Source organism: Lissotriton vulgaris, chromosome 1_1 (genome assembly GCF_964263255.1).
Source record: "Lissotriton vulgaris chromosome 1_1, aLisVul1.2, whole genome shotgun sequence".
Lineage (NCBI taxonomy): Eukaryota > Metazoa > Chordata > Amphibia > Caudata > Salamandridae > Lissotriton > Lissotriton vulgaris.
Window position 1 is genome coordinate 611,125,608 of NC_141685.1, and position 15,521 is coordinate 611,141,128.

Here is a 15,521-nt window from a genome sequence, read left to right on the forward strand (position 1 = left end):
TATATAAAAATGTATCTGATATTTGTTCCTTTCTTATAAATATATTTCCAGATAACCAACTGTGTCTCCTGAGGAAGGCGTTTTCTGCCGAAAACACGCGTCGAGTTTTTATTCATTCCTGTACTTTAGGCACCACCTATGATTTAGGGTGTCCTTTTTATTGAATTGTGTATAATTCTCGTTTATTTTATATTCTTATGTATTAAATGTATATGTTTTGATTGTATATATCATGATTCTTGTTTGATCTTATCATATAGTCTGATTTTTTGTTCAGGTTCTATATGATTTTTACTATGTTAATTAAAAACATGTTTTTTGTATAATTTTACCTCTTGAATGTTACTTTCACAACTGGGTCAGATTAATTGTTTGCCTATTCATTAGATGGCCTAGGACATTTTGCTCACATACTTAACTCACCCTGCCCTAGGAGTCTGTTTTTACTACTACCCAGGGGGTCCTTGTTTTTCTCACCTAATACGTCGAAGTGAGCCATTTTTTGACACAGCAGCATAGAAGAGTATGCTTCATGTACATGCTTATCCATTCTGAGAAGCACTAGCAACGCCAACAGGTCTGACCTCTGGGTACCTCCAGTATCCGTTTCCTGTCTGTGGTTCCGGACCAACTCTGGGGAAGGCTTCATTCTAACAACGCTGCACTTGGTGTAATGCATTGTATTGATGTGGTTATTGTGTCCGACTGTAACTGTCCTTAAACAAGGAAAAGAGAGGAATGAGAGGGTAAGAGCCGTTTGTTAAAATAATGGTTTTCAGCAAGTGAGGAGGAGCGAGACAGAGATGAAGAGGAGGAAAGAAAGAGGGGGAGGAGCAGTGGCAGAGCAGGAGCAGTGGACACTGACTGTTGTTGATAGAAAGAAGAGGAAATGAAACGAAACGAGAGACGGCCTGGTGGCCATCAAAGTGAAAGCCTTGGGCAGTGAATAAATTAGGGGAGGAGAAATGCCTGAGGCACAGTGCACGCTGGGGGATGCCTGTGGGAGGGAGGCTGGTGGATTTGATGTGCACGTGCTTTTTAGGTCAATGCGCTTGCGCATTGAGCTTGCTTTTCACGGGCACAGCATCAAATCGCCCGATGGTTAAGCTCTGGTTAAGCCCCAATATCTCTCGCAAGCTCAATGCGTAAGCGCATTGACAGGCTCGACCTAAAAAGGACAGTAACAGGAGCCAATTGAAAAGATGGGAGGAACATGGGCAGAGCGTCAAGTCCCTACCTGAATACAGTATGCCTCACAGGTCATGCGCTGCCCAGACTTGACCTAAAAAGAGTGCAAACAATGAAACGTTGACAGACAAAAAGACATGGGGAAGGTTAGGGTGATAAGGTGACTCAGTGTCACTGGAACACAACTTTTCCAGTACTAATACTTCATTTCTTCCTATCAATGAGTTCTGGGACTTGCAGTCTTAATGCAATTTAAATAAGCCAATTTGACCAACACAACTAATTGCAAAATCCAGTAATGGAAAAATTGGCCCTTGTGACACGCAGCCATCTGGTCACACTTGTCAGCATAATCTACTATTATGTGTACATAAAAGGAAACTGGGGGTGTTAAATACGAGAGGAGAATAACGTGGAGGGAAGCAATAATAGATAGGGCTGATAGAAAACATAAAAAGAACAAAGCAACAATAAGATGGGACGGTTGTATGACGGAACCACGCATGCAATTATATCATATGCCTTAACAAAACGCTCTTTAACACAACCATGTCTTTACCACGCATGTCTTTACAACAAAATCCTTTGTAAAGGCATGCCTGATAAAGGCATATGCGTGGTAATGATTACACCCCAGCCCCCCCCACCCTGAGCCCTTAAATTGCCCCCAGCCATAAAAACAACCCGACCCCAGCACTAAAATTACCCCTGCCCTGAGCCTTAAAACCAGAGGTTTAGAGTCCTTCCGAGCCCAGTTGCATGCAAATGATTATGACACACACCGAGCTCTGTAGTGCACATCTTTATTCTTCCGAGAGTAACCATTAACTGATTTGCAATACGTTACCAAATTTTTTAACCACACCTAGACACATACCCAACGCTTACATCATTCCAACGGAGTTCTTCGGGACCAAAAGGGGTCCGGCTGTACAAATATTTACAAGACACACCATCTCCCCTCTGTTAAATAAAAAATAAAAAGTTCACATGTATACAATCATAGCTCCTCAATGAGTCGTTGAGGTGCTCTGATTAGTCTTCCATATCTCATCGTGTGAGGTCGCAGAGGCGAAGGAGAGGTGTCTGTACCAGGTGCAGGTGATGCAGAGGCAGGTGTATGAGTTAGACTCTCTGGACTCACGGGTGAACAGACCTTGGTTCGGTTATCTGGATCCAACGAACATCTAGGCAGGAGCTTGCAGTGCAACAAGACTCTGGTAATGGACTTTCTGGGACTTCGAGTGATCATCATATGTCCTTTGCTCATCACGTCCCGCAGCGGGTCAGCATCAAACAGAGCGTCAGATTTGCACTTTCGTTTTTGCTTGACCAAGACTCAGTCTCCCTCTTTGTAGACTGTGTCCCTGGTACCTCGACGTTCATCAGCAATGGATTTTTTCAAATAATCTGTGTTGTGTCTCTCATCAGCATTGGTCCACCTCATCAGAATCTACTGTGGCAGTTTCGTTCCCATGTGTCTCCCAAACATCTTGGTCGCCGGGCTATCGCCTGGTGTGGAGCGAGGAGGGGAACTGTATGCAAAAAGCTGAACACAGATTGGACGTCACTTCCTTCCAGAGAAGCACACTGACTACTCTCTTTAGTGTGCCCATGAAACATTCAACAACCCTGTTGGCCTGTGTGAGAAAGTGGCTCTATATTTATGGACCAAAATAAGGTACAGTGTGTATAGAGTCCACAAACCCCAGAGGCATAACAGAGGTTAAAGCCAGGTGTGACCTTACTCTCTAAAGTGGTAGCTTGGTCGAGCAGTAAGGCATTACCAGAGGACAGTGTAAAGCATTTGTTGTACACACTCAGTCAGCAACAGATTTCACACACTCAAAAACTGAACTCCAGGCCAATTGTTTTTATATCAAATATATAGATGTTTTAATTCTAGAACCAACAGGTATCAAAATATACTACTCTCAATATGAGAGGTCTCAGATGAGTACTTTGCAGAAAGGCAATACACTTTGTGAACACAATAGGTACAGGGGTTGCAGCAGGCAACACAATTCTAAAAACACTTTAGCATTGAGCTCAATGGGTTCTCATCATATAAGTACAGTTGATTACTTTGTAGATTACTATGGTAGTTACAGGACTGGATCCTAGATTCAGTCCTGGGGTCTAAGCTGAAAACAATTTGGTATAAACTTTTTAGTTATTGTAGTGATTTTTCAGGAATATAAAGCTGTTTTAAAAGTTCACACTTCGAAACTTTTCAATGAAAATCAGGCAATGTAATCTAATGGGAGAAAATTCAGGTTGCAGGTAAAGTACGATCTCGTTACTTTTGTAATCCAGTTCTGGGCTCCTAGGCCCAGCCCTGGGGTCTCAACTTAAAACAGGTAAGTAATTACGTTTCAGTATTTCATATGATTTTTGAAGAATATTTCAAGTTTTTAAAAGTAGACAGAAGAAATTTCATAGAAAAGCAGACAATGTATTCCTACGGAGAAAATACAAGTTACTAATAAGCCCGGTAAAAATTACTTTTGCGGTTCAGTACTGGGCCACAAGGTACAGTACTGACTTCTCTCCTGATCACAGGTGAGTACTTTGGGATTCGGAATTCGGGTGATTATATATGAATATTTTAAGTTTCCAAAACATCACACTTAGAAGATTTTTCGAGTCAAGCCAGTCAATGTTATCCAATGGCAGGTAAGTGAGTTACCGGTTTCCAGGTGAGTACTTGACTGGTGAAGTTAAGGTTCTGGGCATAGACTCAGGGGTCCCCCAGGGTCAGGTAGGTACAGTTGGTTCACGATCAGCGGCACAGGGGCGGCCGGGTGTAGAGGCAGTTAGGCCCAATGTTATCCAATGAGGGGCAGGGGGTCTCCGGTTGGTGGCTGCTGGCTAGCAGGCCACGCGGCTGTGGAAGCTGGGCTCCTGGTCACTTGCTCAGGGCAAAGGGGGAAGTAGGCTAGGACAAAGGTGGCATGGCCAGCGGCACTCGGGCAGCTGGGTGTAGGGTGCTTTTGAGCCGTCGGGCGCTCAGTGTTATTCAATCGGAAAGGTACAAGATGAACAAAGGCTGCAGGCTCGGGGACAGAGACTCTTCAGGGGCGACTAACACTTCGAGAGGTAAGTTGGGATCTTGGAGCACAGGTAGGTACCCCAAAGGAAGGTCCAGGGGGTTGTAGGGCACTGGGTGCAGGGGTGTCTTTGGGGGTTGGAAAAGCTTACCCTCAGCTGGTCGCGGTTGGGGGGCCCCTGTTTCTGAGTCTACAGGCGTCGTCTGGTTCGTCGAGGAGGGTCTTTGGGCACTGGACTTTGAGTCCCAGTCACCGGGGGATGTCCTTGTGGTCTTGGATCACTCAAGCAAGGGCCGGGCTCAGCGGGTGCAGAGGGGGCTGGTTCGTAGCTTCCTGGCTGGCACCAGGGCGGTTGTTGCAGCAGAGCCTCTGCTGATGGGAGTCCCAATCTTCAAGAGGGTCAAGGCAGGCAGGTTCTCTGGGTGTCCCAAGGTTGCTGTCCACAGGAGTCGCCGGGATTAGGCAGGAGCCAGTTCGAGGATCGATAGGCCGATAGGCCGGTAGGTCTGGGGCCAAGTCAGTTGGGGTCGTCCTGTTGTTAGCAGATGCATGGCGAGTCTTCTTCTTATTGATCTTCTTTCTTCTTTTCTTATCGGGATCTGAGGAAGGAAGGTTCAGGGAGCCCCTAAATACTAAATTTAGGGGCCTTACAGGTAGGGCAAGGGCAGAGACCAATAGGTCCCTGTCCTGGGGTGAGTACACCCCCTAGCCTGCTCCTCTTCTGTGGGAGGGGGCAGGAGCCTAGCTGTGATTGGGCAGGGCTCCTCATCTTCAAGATGGCCAGAGCCCGGGGTCGTGCTTCACCTCGTCTCCCCTACCTGAGGGGTGGGGTTGGCACAAACTGGCACCCCCCTTCCTGACATAGTTTATCCCGCTAGTCTTCCTGCCAAATTGGGGGTCAGGACTGGTGGGGGATAGTTGCTGGGTACAGCAAATGGTCTGGAGAAGCTCACAGAGGCGGCAGGCAGCCTCTCAGTCCAGACGTGAATTGTGGTTAGGTTTCAGGGGACATCTCTAGGATTCCCTCTGTGGTGCATTTTACATTAAATCCCACACTGGCATCAGTGTGGATTTAATTTGCTGAGAAGTTTGATACCAAACTTGTCAGTCTTCAGTGTAGCCATTATGGTACTGTGGAGTTCGTAATGTCGACCTCGCAGCACCATATACCCTTAATGGTATCACTGCACTTACAGTGCCCAGGAATGGCCCTGGGTACTGTAGGGGCACATGGCTCATGCACCTGTGCCCACACCACTGGCAAAGGGCACCCAGCTAGAGGGGTGACTGATGTATGTCAGGGCAGTGGGTTTGTGGGCATGGCACACAGGAATGTGTATAATATTTGTGGTGGGCGTGCACTGCTGCTTTAATTGGTGATTATATTGTATTCCGTGCTTCCAGGAATCACTCCCCACTCAGAAGTGTAGTGCTAAATATACTGTGGGTTGCAGATCCGGGTATCCCTGGTCTGTCTCCTTGGGCACTGGAAGTAGCTGGATTTCCAGGCAAACTTAAATAAAGTTTCTTTACTCCTTTATTTTTAATGGTATGTTTCTTTTTATTTTTAATCCTCGATGTTGTATTCACATCTAATAGTTATCTTTTTCTGTTTTACAAATAAAACACTTCATGACCCATAATGCATCCTTTTTCTCTGAAAAAACATGTTTTCTTATTCCCAATACATTTCGGCGTTATACGCCTTCTTCAGGGGCCCTTTCTAAGGAAAAAATAGTGCTTTGTTCAGATGTCTGAAAATCATCGTATGCACCACCACCACCCGGGTGTATATTATTAATAAACAACAAGTAAATTGCTGGTAATCACTATTAACAAACAGTGCTCATTGAATCTTCTTGTTGCAGGTTATCGTGTACTTATGGTTGTGCTCTATAGTGGTGGCCCGTGTTTACTAATATGCTCTATTTCAGTGAAATGTTGAACAACCTTTCTCGACGTGCTTTAAACTAAACTGTGTTTTTATAAACAAACGTGCTCTGTTCTACGGGTTACTGCTGTGCTCATAACCTACCCTATGTTCAGTTTAACACTGATGCGCTGTAATCGCTGTGCATTTCTCTTACCGTTACGTGTGCTACCGAAGACCTCTCTGTGTGAGTGCCGAATGGATTAACGGCTGCGCTGATGGCTTACGCGTATTTGCGTGTGGTCTATGACGTGCTCTTAAAGTGGTACTACACGCCGACTCGGCATGTTCACTGTGCGGTACTAGGCAATCTGTTATAAATAAAGTTACTGTTGAAAAACGTATTCAGTGATTGATAAAGTTATTTTATGGCAACGTGATGTCTGTGTTTTGCGTGTATGTACAAGTGCGTGTATTGGATGGTTCGTGATGAAATGAGGTTAAATGTGCGCTGTGATAGTAATCCGCGTTCTAACTGTGAAATGTGTATTTCTATCTGTGTAGGTGTTAATAGCTGGCATGATTCTCTAATAAAATATGTTGCTTGACATGAATTGGATGTTTATTTACATATACCTAATATGCTAAATTCAGGGGTGCTCCCTAGTAGGTTTATATCTATAAACCCCAAACGGTACCATGTTGATTATGAATATTTACAAGTAACACAAAAATTCCACTCTTTCATTAAGTCCATTAGGCTTCAAGGTCTTAAGGAAATAAATCCAGTGATTTTCTCTTTTTAACAAGTTCTTCTTATTGTCCGCTCCTTCTCCCTTCTCGACGATTTCTAATACACAAGCTCTGAGTTGGCTGATGTGATGCTGTGCTTCTATGAAATGTGTCGTTATAGTGGATTTCATCATCTTAGTTCTAATGTTGCTTTTGTGTTCGTTCAGTCTAGGTTTCAGTTTTCTTTCTGTTTGGCACACATAGGCTTTCCCACATGGGAATATTAACATGTAAATGATATTCATGGTGTCACAAGACGCATTCACTCTCAAATGAATTTTGTTTCCCTTCATGGGATGAGTGATGTTATTGCCTTTGATGATATTGTGGCAGTTACTACAATTCAACCCTTATATTTAGTCTGTTGTTTATTCTGTTTGTTGTTTCAATATTTCTCCTATGTTTTTCGATCTTGTATATGCAAACAATGGTTCTTGTGCGAAAGTGTTCTTGAAATCTGGTTCTACTCTCAAAAGTCCCAATGTCTTCTTATGATCTTCTTGTATTGGCTACTCATGTTTGAATATTTGCTGACACATGTTATTCGATTCTCAGATTTGCCTGGTCAGGATTTGAGTAGGTCTTCTCTGGACTTTTGATTAGTTCTTATTGATGCTTGCTGTAAGACTTCCTCTGGATATCCTCTTTGCTTGAAACGAAATAGCATTGATTGCATTTGTTCCTTTTGTTGGGCTGGTTCCGAGACGACCCGTTTCACACTTAGCAGCTGGGAGTAGGGTAAGTATTGCTTCAATGGTTAAGGATGATAACTGTCATATCGTAAGATGTATTTCCTGTCTGTGGACATTCTGTACAAATATGTTGTGAACCCTAAGGGTTTCCTTGTAATTTCCACATCCAAGAAGTGGATGAAATTTTCTTTGATTTCCCAAGTGAACTGGATTCTCTCATCTACTGTATTCAATTTTTCAATCTGATGCTGTAATGTTTCCTTCGTGCCTTCCCAAATGATAAATATGTCGTCAATAAAGCGAACGTACATTAAAAGGTGGTCTTTCCATGTTTTTTTCTACAAGATGTTGCTTTCTTCGAAAACGCTCATAAAATTGTTTGCATATGTTGGGGCGGCACAATTGCCCATCGAAGTTCTGCTCTTCTGTAAGTACCACTTGTTGTTCCATGTGAAATAGCTATGCATCAGGGTAAACTCTAAAAGCTCCATCAAAAATACTTTCATGTCTTCCTTGTAATCGCTGGATAATAATGCTTTCTCCACCGCTTCGATACCTTGACGATGTGGAATTGAGGTGTAAAGCGCCTTTAAATCAATGGTTGCTAATATAGCCTTATAGCCCGCCGTAGAGGGCTATACCGGCTATTAAAGGACCTCTCTAGCGTTAAAGGCCCCGAGCCGAAGGCGAGGGCCTTTAACAAGGGAGAGGGACTTTAATAGCGGTATAGCCCATCTACGAAGGGCTATAAGGCTATTAGAACATTCTGTCACTAGAGGGAAGAATGTTCTAACAAAAAAAAACAAAGATTTTAGGAGCGTGAGGGGAATGGAATCCCCTCAGGTTCCCTGAAGCCTTTGTTCACAGTCAGAGCTGTGAACAAAGAAACATTGGAATGTTGGAGCTCCAGGCTTATACCAGCCATTATAAGCTCAGAGCACTCCACTGTTTTCAATGGAGCTCCCAACCTTCCAATGTTCTAATATTATCTTTTGGACTTCTGTAATTTTGATGGTAGATAGTTTATTGAGAAAGTCAGTGTTGTATTTTATGTATGACTTGGTTATAGTTACACATGGTTGTAAGTATTTATCTAAAAACTTTCCAACCGGTTCATGCACGCTTCTTCTCGTGGATACTATGGGTTGACATGGAGGTTTATGTAGGTCTTTATGTACCTTCAGTACCATATAAAAAATGGGGCTTACTGGATTTTCTTGCTTCAGATATTTCCTTACTTTTTCTTGTATGACTCCTTTATCTGTTGCCATTTGCAGTATTTGCTGTAAGATTTTTTTGATCTCCTTAGTGGGATTGGAATCCCATTGCATATAGATGTTGGCATCCTCCAAATGACTCTCAACGTTTGCTTCATAATATGCTTTGTTTAATATCACCAGGGCTCCCCCCTTGTCTGCTTTTTGACATATTACTTGACTGTTCTGCGCTATGGACCTTAGTATTCCATGTTCTTTAGCTGTCATGTTCTGATGTTTACTTTTCTTTTGTGTGTTTAGTTTGACGAAGCGGTGGAGAAAGCATTATTATCCAGCGATTACAAGAAATACATGAAAGTATTTTTGATGGAGCTTTTAGAGTTTACCCTCATGCATAGCTATTTCACATGGAACAACAAGTGGTACTTACAGAAAAGCGGAACTTCGATGGGCAATTATGCCACCCCAACGTATGCAAACATTTTTATAAGTGTTTTAGAAGGAAGCAACATCTTGGAGAAAAAAACATGGAAAGACCACCTTTTAATGTACGTCCGCTTTATTGACGACAAATTTATCATTTGGGAAGGCACAAAGGAAACATTACAGCATCAGATTGAAAAATTGAATACAGTAGATGAGAGAATCCAGTTCACTTGGGAAATCAAAGAAAATGTCATTCACTTGGATGTGGAAATTACGAGGACACCCTTAGGGTTCACAACAAATTTGTACAGAAAGTCCACAGACAGGAACAACATCTTATGATACAACAGTTATAATCCTCAACCGTTGAAACAATACTTACCTTACTCCCAGCTGCCAAGGGTGAAACGGGTCGTCTCCGAACCAGCCCACAAAAGGAACAAAAGCAATCAATGCTATTTCGTTTCAAGCAAAGAGGATATCCAGAGGAAGTCTTACAGCAAGCATCAATAAGAACTAATCAAAAGTCCAGAGAAGACCTACTCAAATCCCGAGCAGGCAAATCTGAGAATCGAATAACGTGTGTCAGCAAATATTCAAACATGAGTAGCCAATACAAGAAGATCATAAGAGGACATTGAGCCCTTTAGAGAGCAGAACCGGATTTCAAGAACACTTTTGCACAAGAACCATTGTTTAAATAAATAAGATCGAAAAACATAGGAGAAATATTGAAACAACAAACACAGAATAAACAACAGACTAAATATAAGGGTACACAACCATGCTTGAATTGTAGTAACTGCCACAATATCATCAAAGGCAATAACATCACTCATTCCATGAAGGGAAATGAAATTCATTTGAGAGTGAATGCGACTTGTGACACCATGAATATCATTTACATGTTGAAGTGCCCAGGTGGGAAAGCCTATGTGGGCCAAAGAGAAAGAAAACTGAAAACTAGACTGAACGAACACAAAAACAACATTAGAACTAAGATGATGAAATCCACGATAACAACACATTTCATAGAAGTACAACATCACATCAGCCAACTTAGAGCTTGTGTATTTGAAATCATCGAGAAGAGAGAAGGAACGGACAATAGGAAGAACTTGTTAAAAAAAGAAAATCACTGGATTTATTTCCTTAAGACCTTGAAGCCTAATGGACTTAATGAAAGAGTGGAATTTTTGTGTTACTTGTAAATATTCATAATCAACATGGTACCGTTTGGGGTTTATAGATATAAACATACTAGGGAGCACCCCTGAATTAGCATATTAGGTATAAGTAAATAAACATCCAATTCATGTCAAGCAACATATTTTATTAGAGAATCATGCCAGATATTAACACCTACACAGATAGAAATACACATTTACACAGTTAGAACGCGGATCACTATCACAGCGTACATTTAACCTCATTTCAACACAAACCATCCAATACACGCACTTGTACATACACGCAAAACACAGACATCACGTTGCCATAAAATAACTTCATCAATCACTGAATACGTTTTTCAACAGTAACTTTATTTATAACAGATTACCTAATACCACACAGTGAACATGCCGAGTCGGCGTGTAGTACCACTTTAAGAGCACGTCATAGATGACACGCAAATATGCTTAAGCCATCAGCGCAGCCGTTAATCCATTCTGCACTCACACAGAGAGGCCTTCGGTAGCATCAGTAACGCTAAGAGAAATGCACAGCGATTACAGTGCATCAGCGTTAAACCGAACATAGGGTGTGTTATGAGCACAGCAGTAACCCGTAGAACAGAGCACATTTGTTTATAAAAACACAGTTTAGTTTAAAACACGTCGAGAAAAGTTTTTTAACATTTCACTGAAATAGAGCATATTAGTAAACACGGGCCACCACTATAGAGCACAACCATAAGTACACGATAACCCGCAACAAGAAGAGTCAATGAGCACTATTTGTTAATAGTGATTACCAGTAATTTACTTGTTGTTTATTAATAATATACACTCTGGTGGTGGTGGTGCATACGATGATTTTCAGACTTCTGAACAAAGCACTATTTTTTCCTTAGAAAGGGCCCCTGAAGAAGGCGTATAACGCCGAATTGCATTGGAAATAAGAAAAAAATATATTTTTAGAGAAAAAGGATGCATTATGGGTCATGAAGTGTTTTATTTGTAAAACAGAAGAAGATAACTATTAGATGTGAATACAACATCGAGTATTAAGAATAAAAAGAAATATACCATTAAAAAATAATGAGTGAAGAAACTTTATTTAAGTTTGGCTGGAAATCCAGCAACTTCCAGTGCCCAAGGAGACAGACCAGGGATACCCGGATCTGCAACCCACAATACACAGGGATGTGTGCCATGTAAACTCTTTGTTTAGTTCTGTGCTTACCACTCAGCCTGCAAAGGTGCGGGTGCCAGGGTACAGGGCCCCTAAGGGTGGCACAATAAGTGCTGCAGTCCTTAGGGGTCTTCTCTGGTCACCATACCCTGGGTACCTAGGGTACCATTTACTAGAGGCTGACAGGTGGCCAGAGATGTAAATTGGGTTTTAGTTTCAACACAGTTTTAGGGAAGGCACACAGGCCCTGGTACCTGGTTGGCAGGAGCCCAGGGCACACTCAGTCAAAGCACATCAGCAGTCAGAAAAAAGTGGGGGCATACCAATGCAAGAAAGATGTCACTTTCTCACAGCCTGGGGCCAGGCAAGTGTGCTTTTCTGATGCTTGACATTCATGTTCGTGAGAAAATCTCTTAATTCTCGAATGTTGAATGTTGGTTCATTGTCAGATTTAAGAATGGATAGGACACCCCATGTGGCAAAAACATCATTCAATAGCCCAATGACTTTATAATGTGTAGTTGATGAGGACTTCCACAAGGAAAAATCTTGAGTACTCATCGATTATTACCATGAGAAAATGCCCATTATTTAGGGGTCAGAAGAAATCAACAGTCATCTGACCCAAGCGTGTTTCGCAAGATAAGACATGGTTAATGAGTCGTGCATTGTTTTGGGAGACAGGCAGTTACACAAGTGACAAGCCTTTCATTCTCTTTCGACTCTTTCATTGAGATGAAGAAACCAAACTCTGTCTTGTAAAGCTCTCTTAGTTGCGACAATACACGATGGCCCTTGTGACCCAGTTCAATAGCTTGTTGTCTCAGGCTCTCAGGAATGACAATCCTTTTACCTTGTAGTATAATGCCTTTTGAGTAACAGAAAGTTCTTCTCTGAAATGTTTACATTTTATGCTGAGTCACCAATTAGAGGTCGAGTATGTTTCTTCCAGGATTGCTGTGAAACAATGTCTTTGAGAATAATCATATCTCGATCTGGGTTTGTCACAGTCAAACCTTGATCTACTGATAGAGCGGCTGGCATGCTGGATTTGACTATGAAGTTCACGTAGGCCTCAGCCGTTATAGACACTGTATCATGACACTGTAAAGGCACTTGTGAAAAGTAGTCAGTGGGATTTTGATCTTCCCGGCTGGTGCACAATTGTGTAATCATACTCTTTCAGTTTTAACCCCCACCTCTCAATTTGAGAGGGCAGCTTGGCTTTTGGATTACCAAAAATTGTGAGCAAAGCCCGGTGATCAGTGACAAGTGTGGAATGTTTTCCGCATAGAAACATGTGGAAGTATTCACAAGCCCACACCACAGCCAGGCTTTCAATTTCAGGTTGAGAATTAGTACATCCCATTTGTGACACACTCCTGCACCCATAAGCCACAATGTGTCTCTGTGCATTTTTGACTCCATTCCTCTGTGTAATCATATCTGCAATGTGTTGACCTGGATGTCGTTCTCACTAAATTGCCTTGCTGACCTGGCACATATCAACACAGATGTGCACAGCACCTCCACTATCCATCTTTGGCTCTACCACTATGGGGAAGACCAAGGGCATCGGACTAATCGAGGGTTCAGTTATTTCATGCTTTAACAGCGTTCCAGTTATTTTTTAACAGCTTCCTGCAAATGAAAAGCAATTTGACAATGTCATTGAGCAACAAGACGAATGTCCTCATTAATGTGAATCTGCACCTTCATGGTTTTAAGCTTTCCTAGTCCATGAAATAAGGACGGGAACTGACTTACTATATCTGCATTTGCATGTACATTGTAGTTGATAGAAATTAGACCCATGTCAGCAGCAGTGTTGAAACTGAGTAAACATGCGCTCGATAAAGTGCCTTAAAGAACATGTATCGGCAAATGTACCTTCAGTTTCTAGTGCTGCATGTTTGCTACAAACAATCCTTGACGCTGTAATGGCGTGGAAGCAGCCCACATGTATAACTTTATCTTTGAAGGTGTAAATCAGGGCACAGGAGACAGTTCATGATATTTTTCTGCCAAAATAATGTTTTTCAATGCACCACTGTCAATGATAAAAAATATAACACAACCATTCACTTTGAGTGTGATCTTAGGGCACTGTCTAAAGAAGTTTGGTTCTTCCATATGGCGACCTCTCTTGGACTTGGGCTCTTCCCTGCATGTGGCCAAACCTACATGTGCATGTCGTTTGCTAGTAGACATCATCATAAGATAGCCATTTTTTTTTACCATCGTTCGACACTGATGTCGAAGAGTCTGTGGACAATGACTTGGATGACGATCGCCTTCATTCAGTTTCCACTTGCCTCACTTGATGTCACAGTTTGCCCTTGTGGGTGTGGCTAGGGTGCTTCTGGAACTTTCTGGTAACCATTTTCTGTTCTCCACGTGGTGTAGTTGGTTTAGTTGGTTTCTCTTTTGCTCTGCAAACCATTATGAAATGTTTTTCTCTCCTGCAACCCTTACATTTTTGTAAAATGGCGGAACATTTACCTTCGTGTGGAAAGGAGAATCTGCATCGGAAAAATATATTTCATCAGCTTGTGGTATTCTGTAGCAGGGATTCCGTTCTCTTACAGAACTGTGCATAGAGATCAGGAACCTCAGTGAATTAGGGTGACCCAAAACTCACCTCAGTATCCAAAATCCCCTTACCGAGCTAGCTACAGTGTCTCATTGGTCATAATAAACTACCAATGACATAGACAAACCAGATCATGAACTTAGATTACCTCAGGTATCGTGGAACACATGAACACTCTTTCGCTCTATAATCATTTCAAACCAGAACGGGGAGTAAAAGAAGACAAGCGCAATTTTGAAATATTTATTATTCAATGCAAGGTTCTCAAACGCAGTATCTTAAATAATACCAGAATACATATTATAAAAATCAGAGTTATCTGCATAGTCACTAATCCATAGTAAGCAAACGGTGATAGCATATTATAATGCAAAAATCAATAGAAATCTGTATCACCTATATTTCGCGCACCCTATTTAGCATACTATATTATATCTAAGAAGGTCTCATTTGGGTTTTAGCAGGGCGGGCCCATACCTCTAAATGTCAGTAGGAGAAGATCACATCATCAGCTACCAGCTCTCTGCATGCGAAGCACCATCAAGTGTGTTTTTGCATTCTCAGTAACTCTATCTTAAACCCGCTTAGAGCCCAATGTTGGCAGCAACTTTATTTGTGTTATGTCTAATGTGGTGCGAGGATCAGGCCTCCCGCAACCTTGTGTTAGGTTATTCTTAGAGGGTTCAGCTCTCAGTGTGCAGACAGTGTACCAAGTGTACCAAGCACAACTAATATCAGAGCAATAACATATTATTCTCAAATAAATCACATCTTTTGTCTAGGTTGAAAGCTACAATAACAATTATGTGTCGTGTGCAAACTGAAGCCGAAGGAAAATATGTCGTTTAAACATTTAATAAACTCATGCTAACTTAACACAGTATATAGAAAAGCAATAACTATATGACACCCCCCCAATGATCTGAGGACGGTCAAAAAAAACAAGCCAATATTATAATAAAGGCATAACATGAAAGCAGAGTTCAACAATATTGAGCCAAGCTAAATGTATGTAAATGTATATAAAAAATAACTATATAAAAATATGTATGAATGCCTATAATGGCCAAACAAAATGTAATAAAAGTCTTGAACTTGAGGCCAAATATAAAATCATAGGCCTAGAACATATAAAGTTGAATGTTCGTAAGAAAAAGGCACCATTCAGAATTTCTAAAAAGTCACGTGCCATCATAATGAAAGTCTCCAACGCAACTCATGGGTGGATAGAATAAGCAAAATAGGTAGCAACAGCTTCCAACATGAAATCACTGTCATCATCCGAGAACAGTTCAGCCATCCAATTAAGTAATGGGAAAGAACATAAGTGCTCCTCCA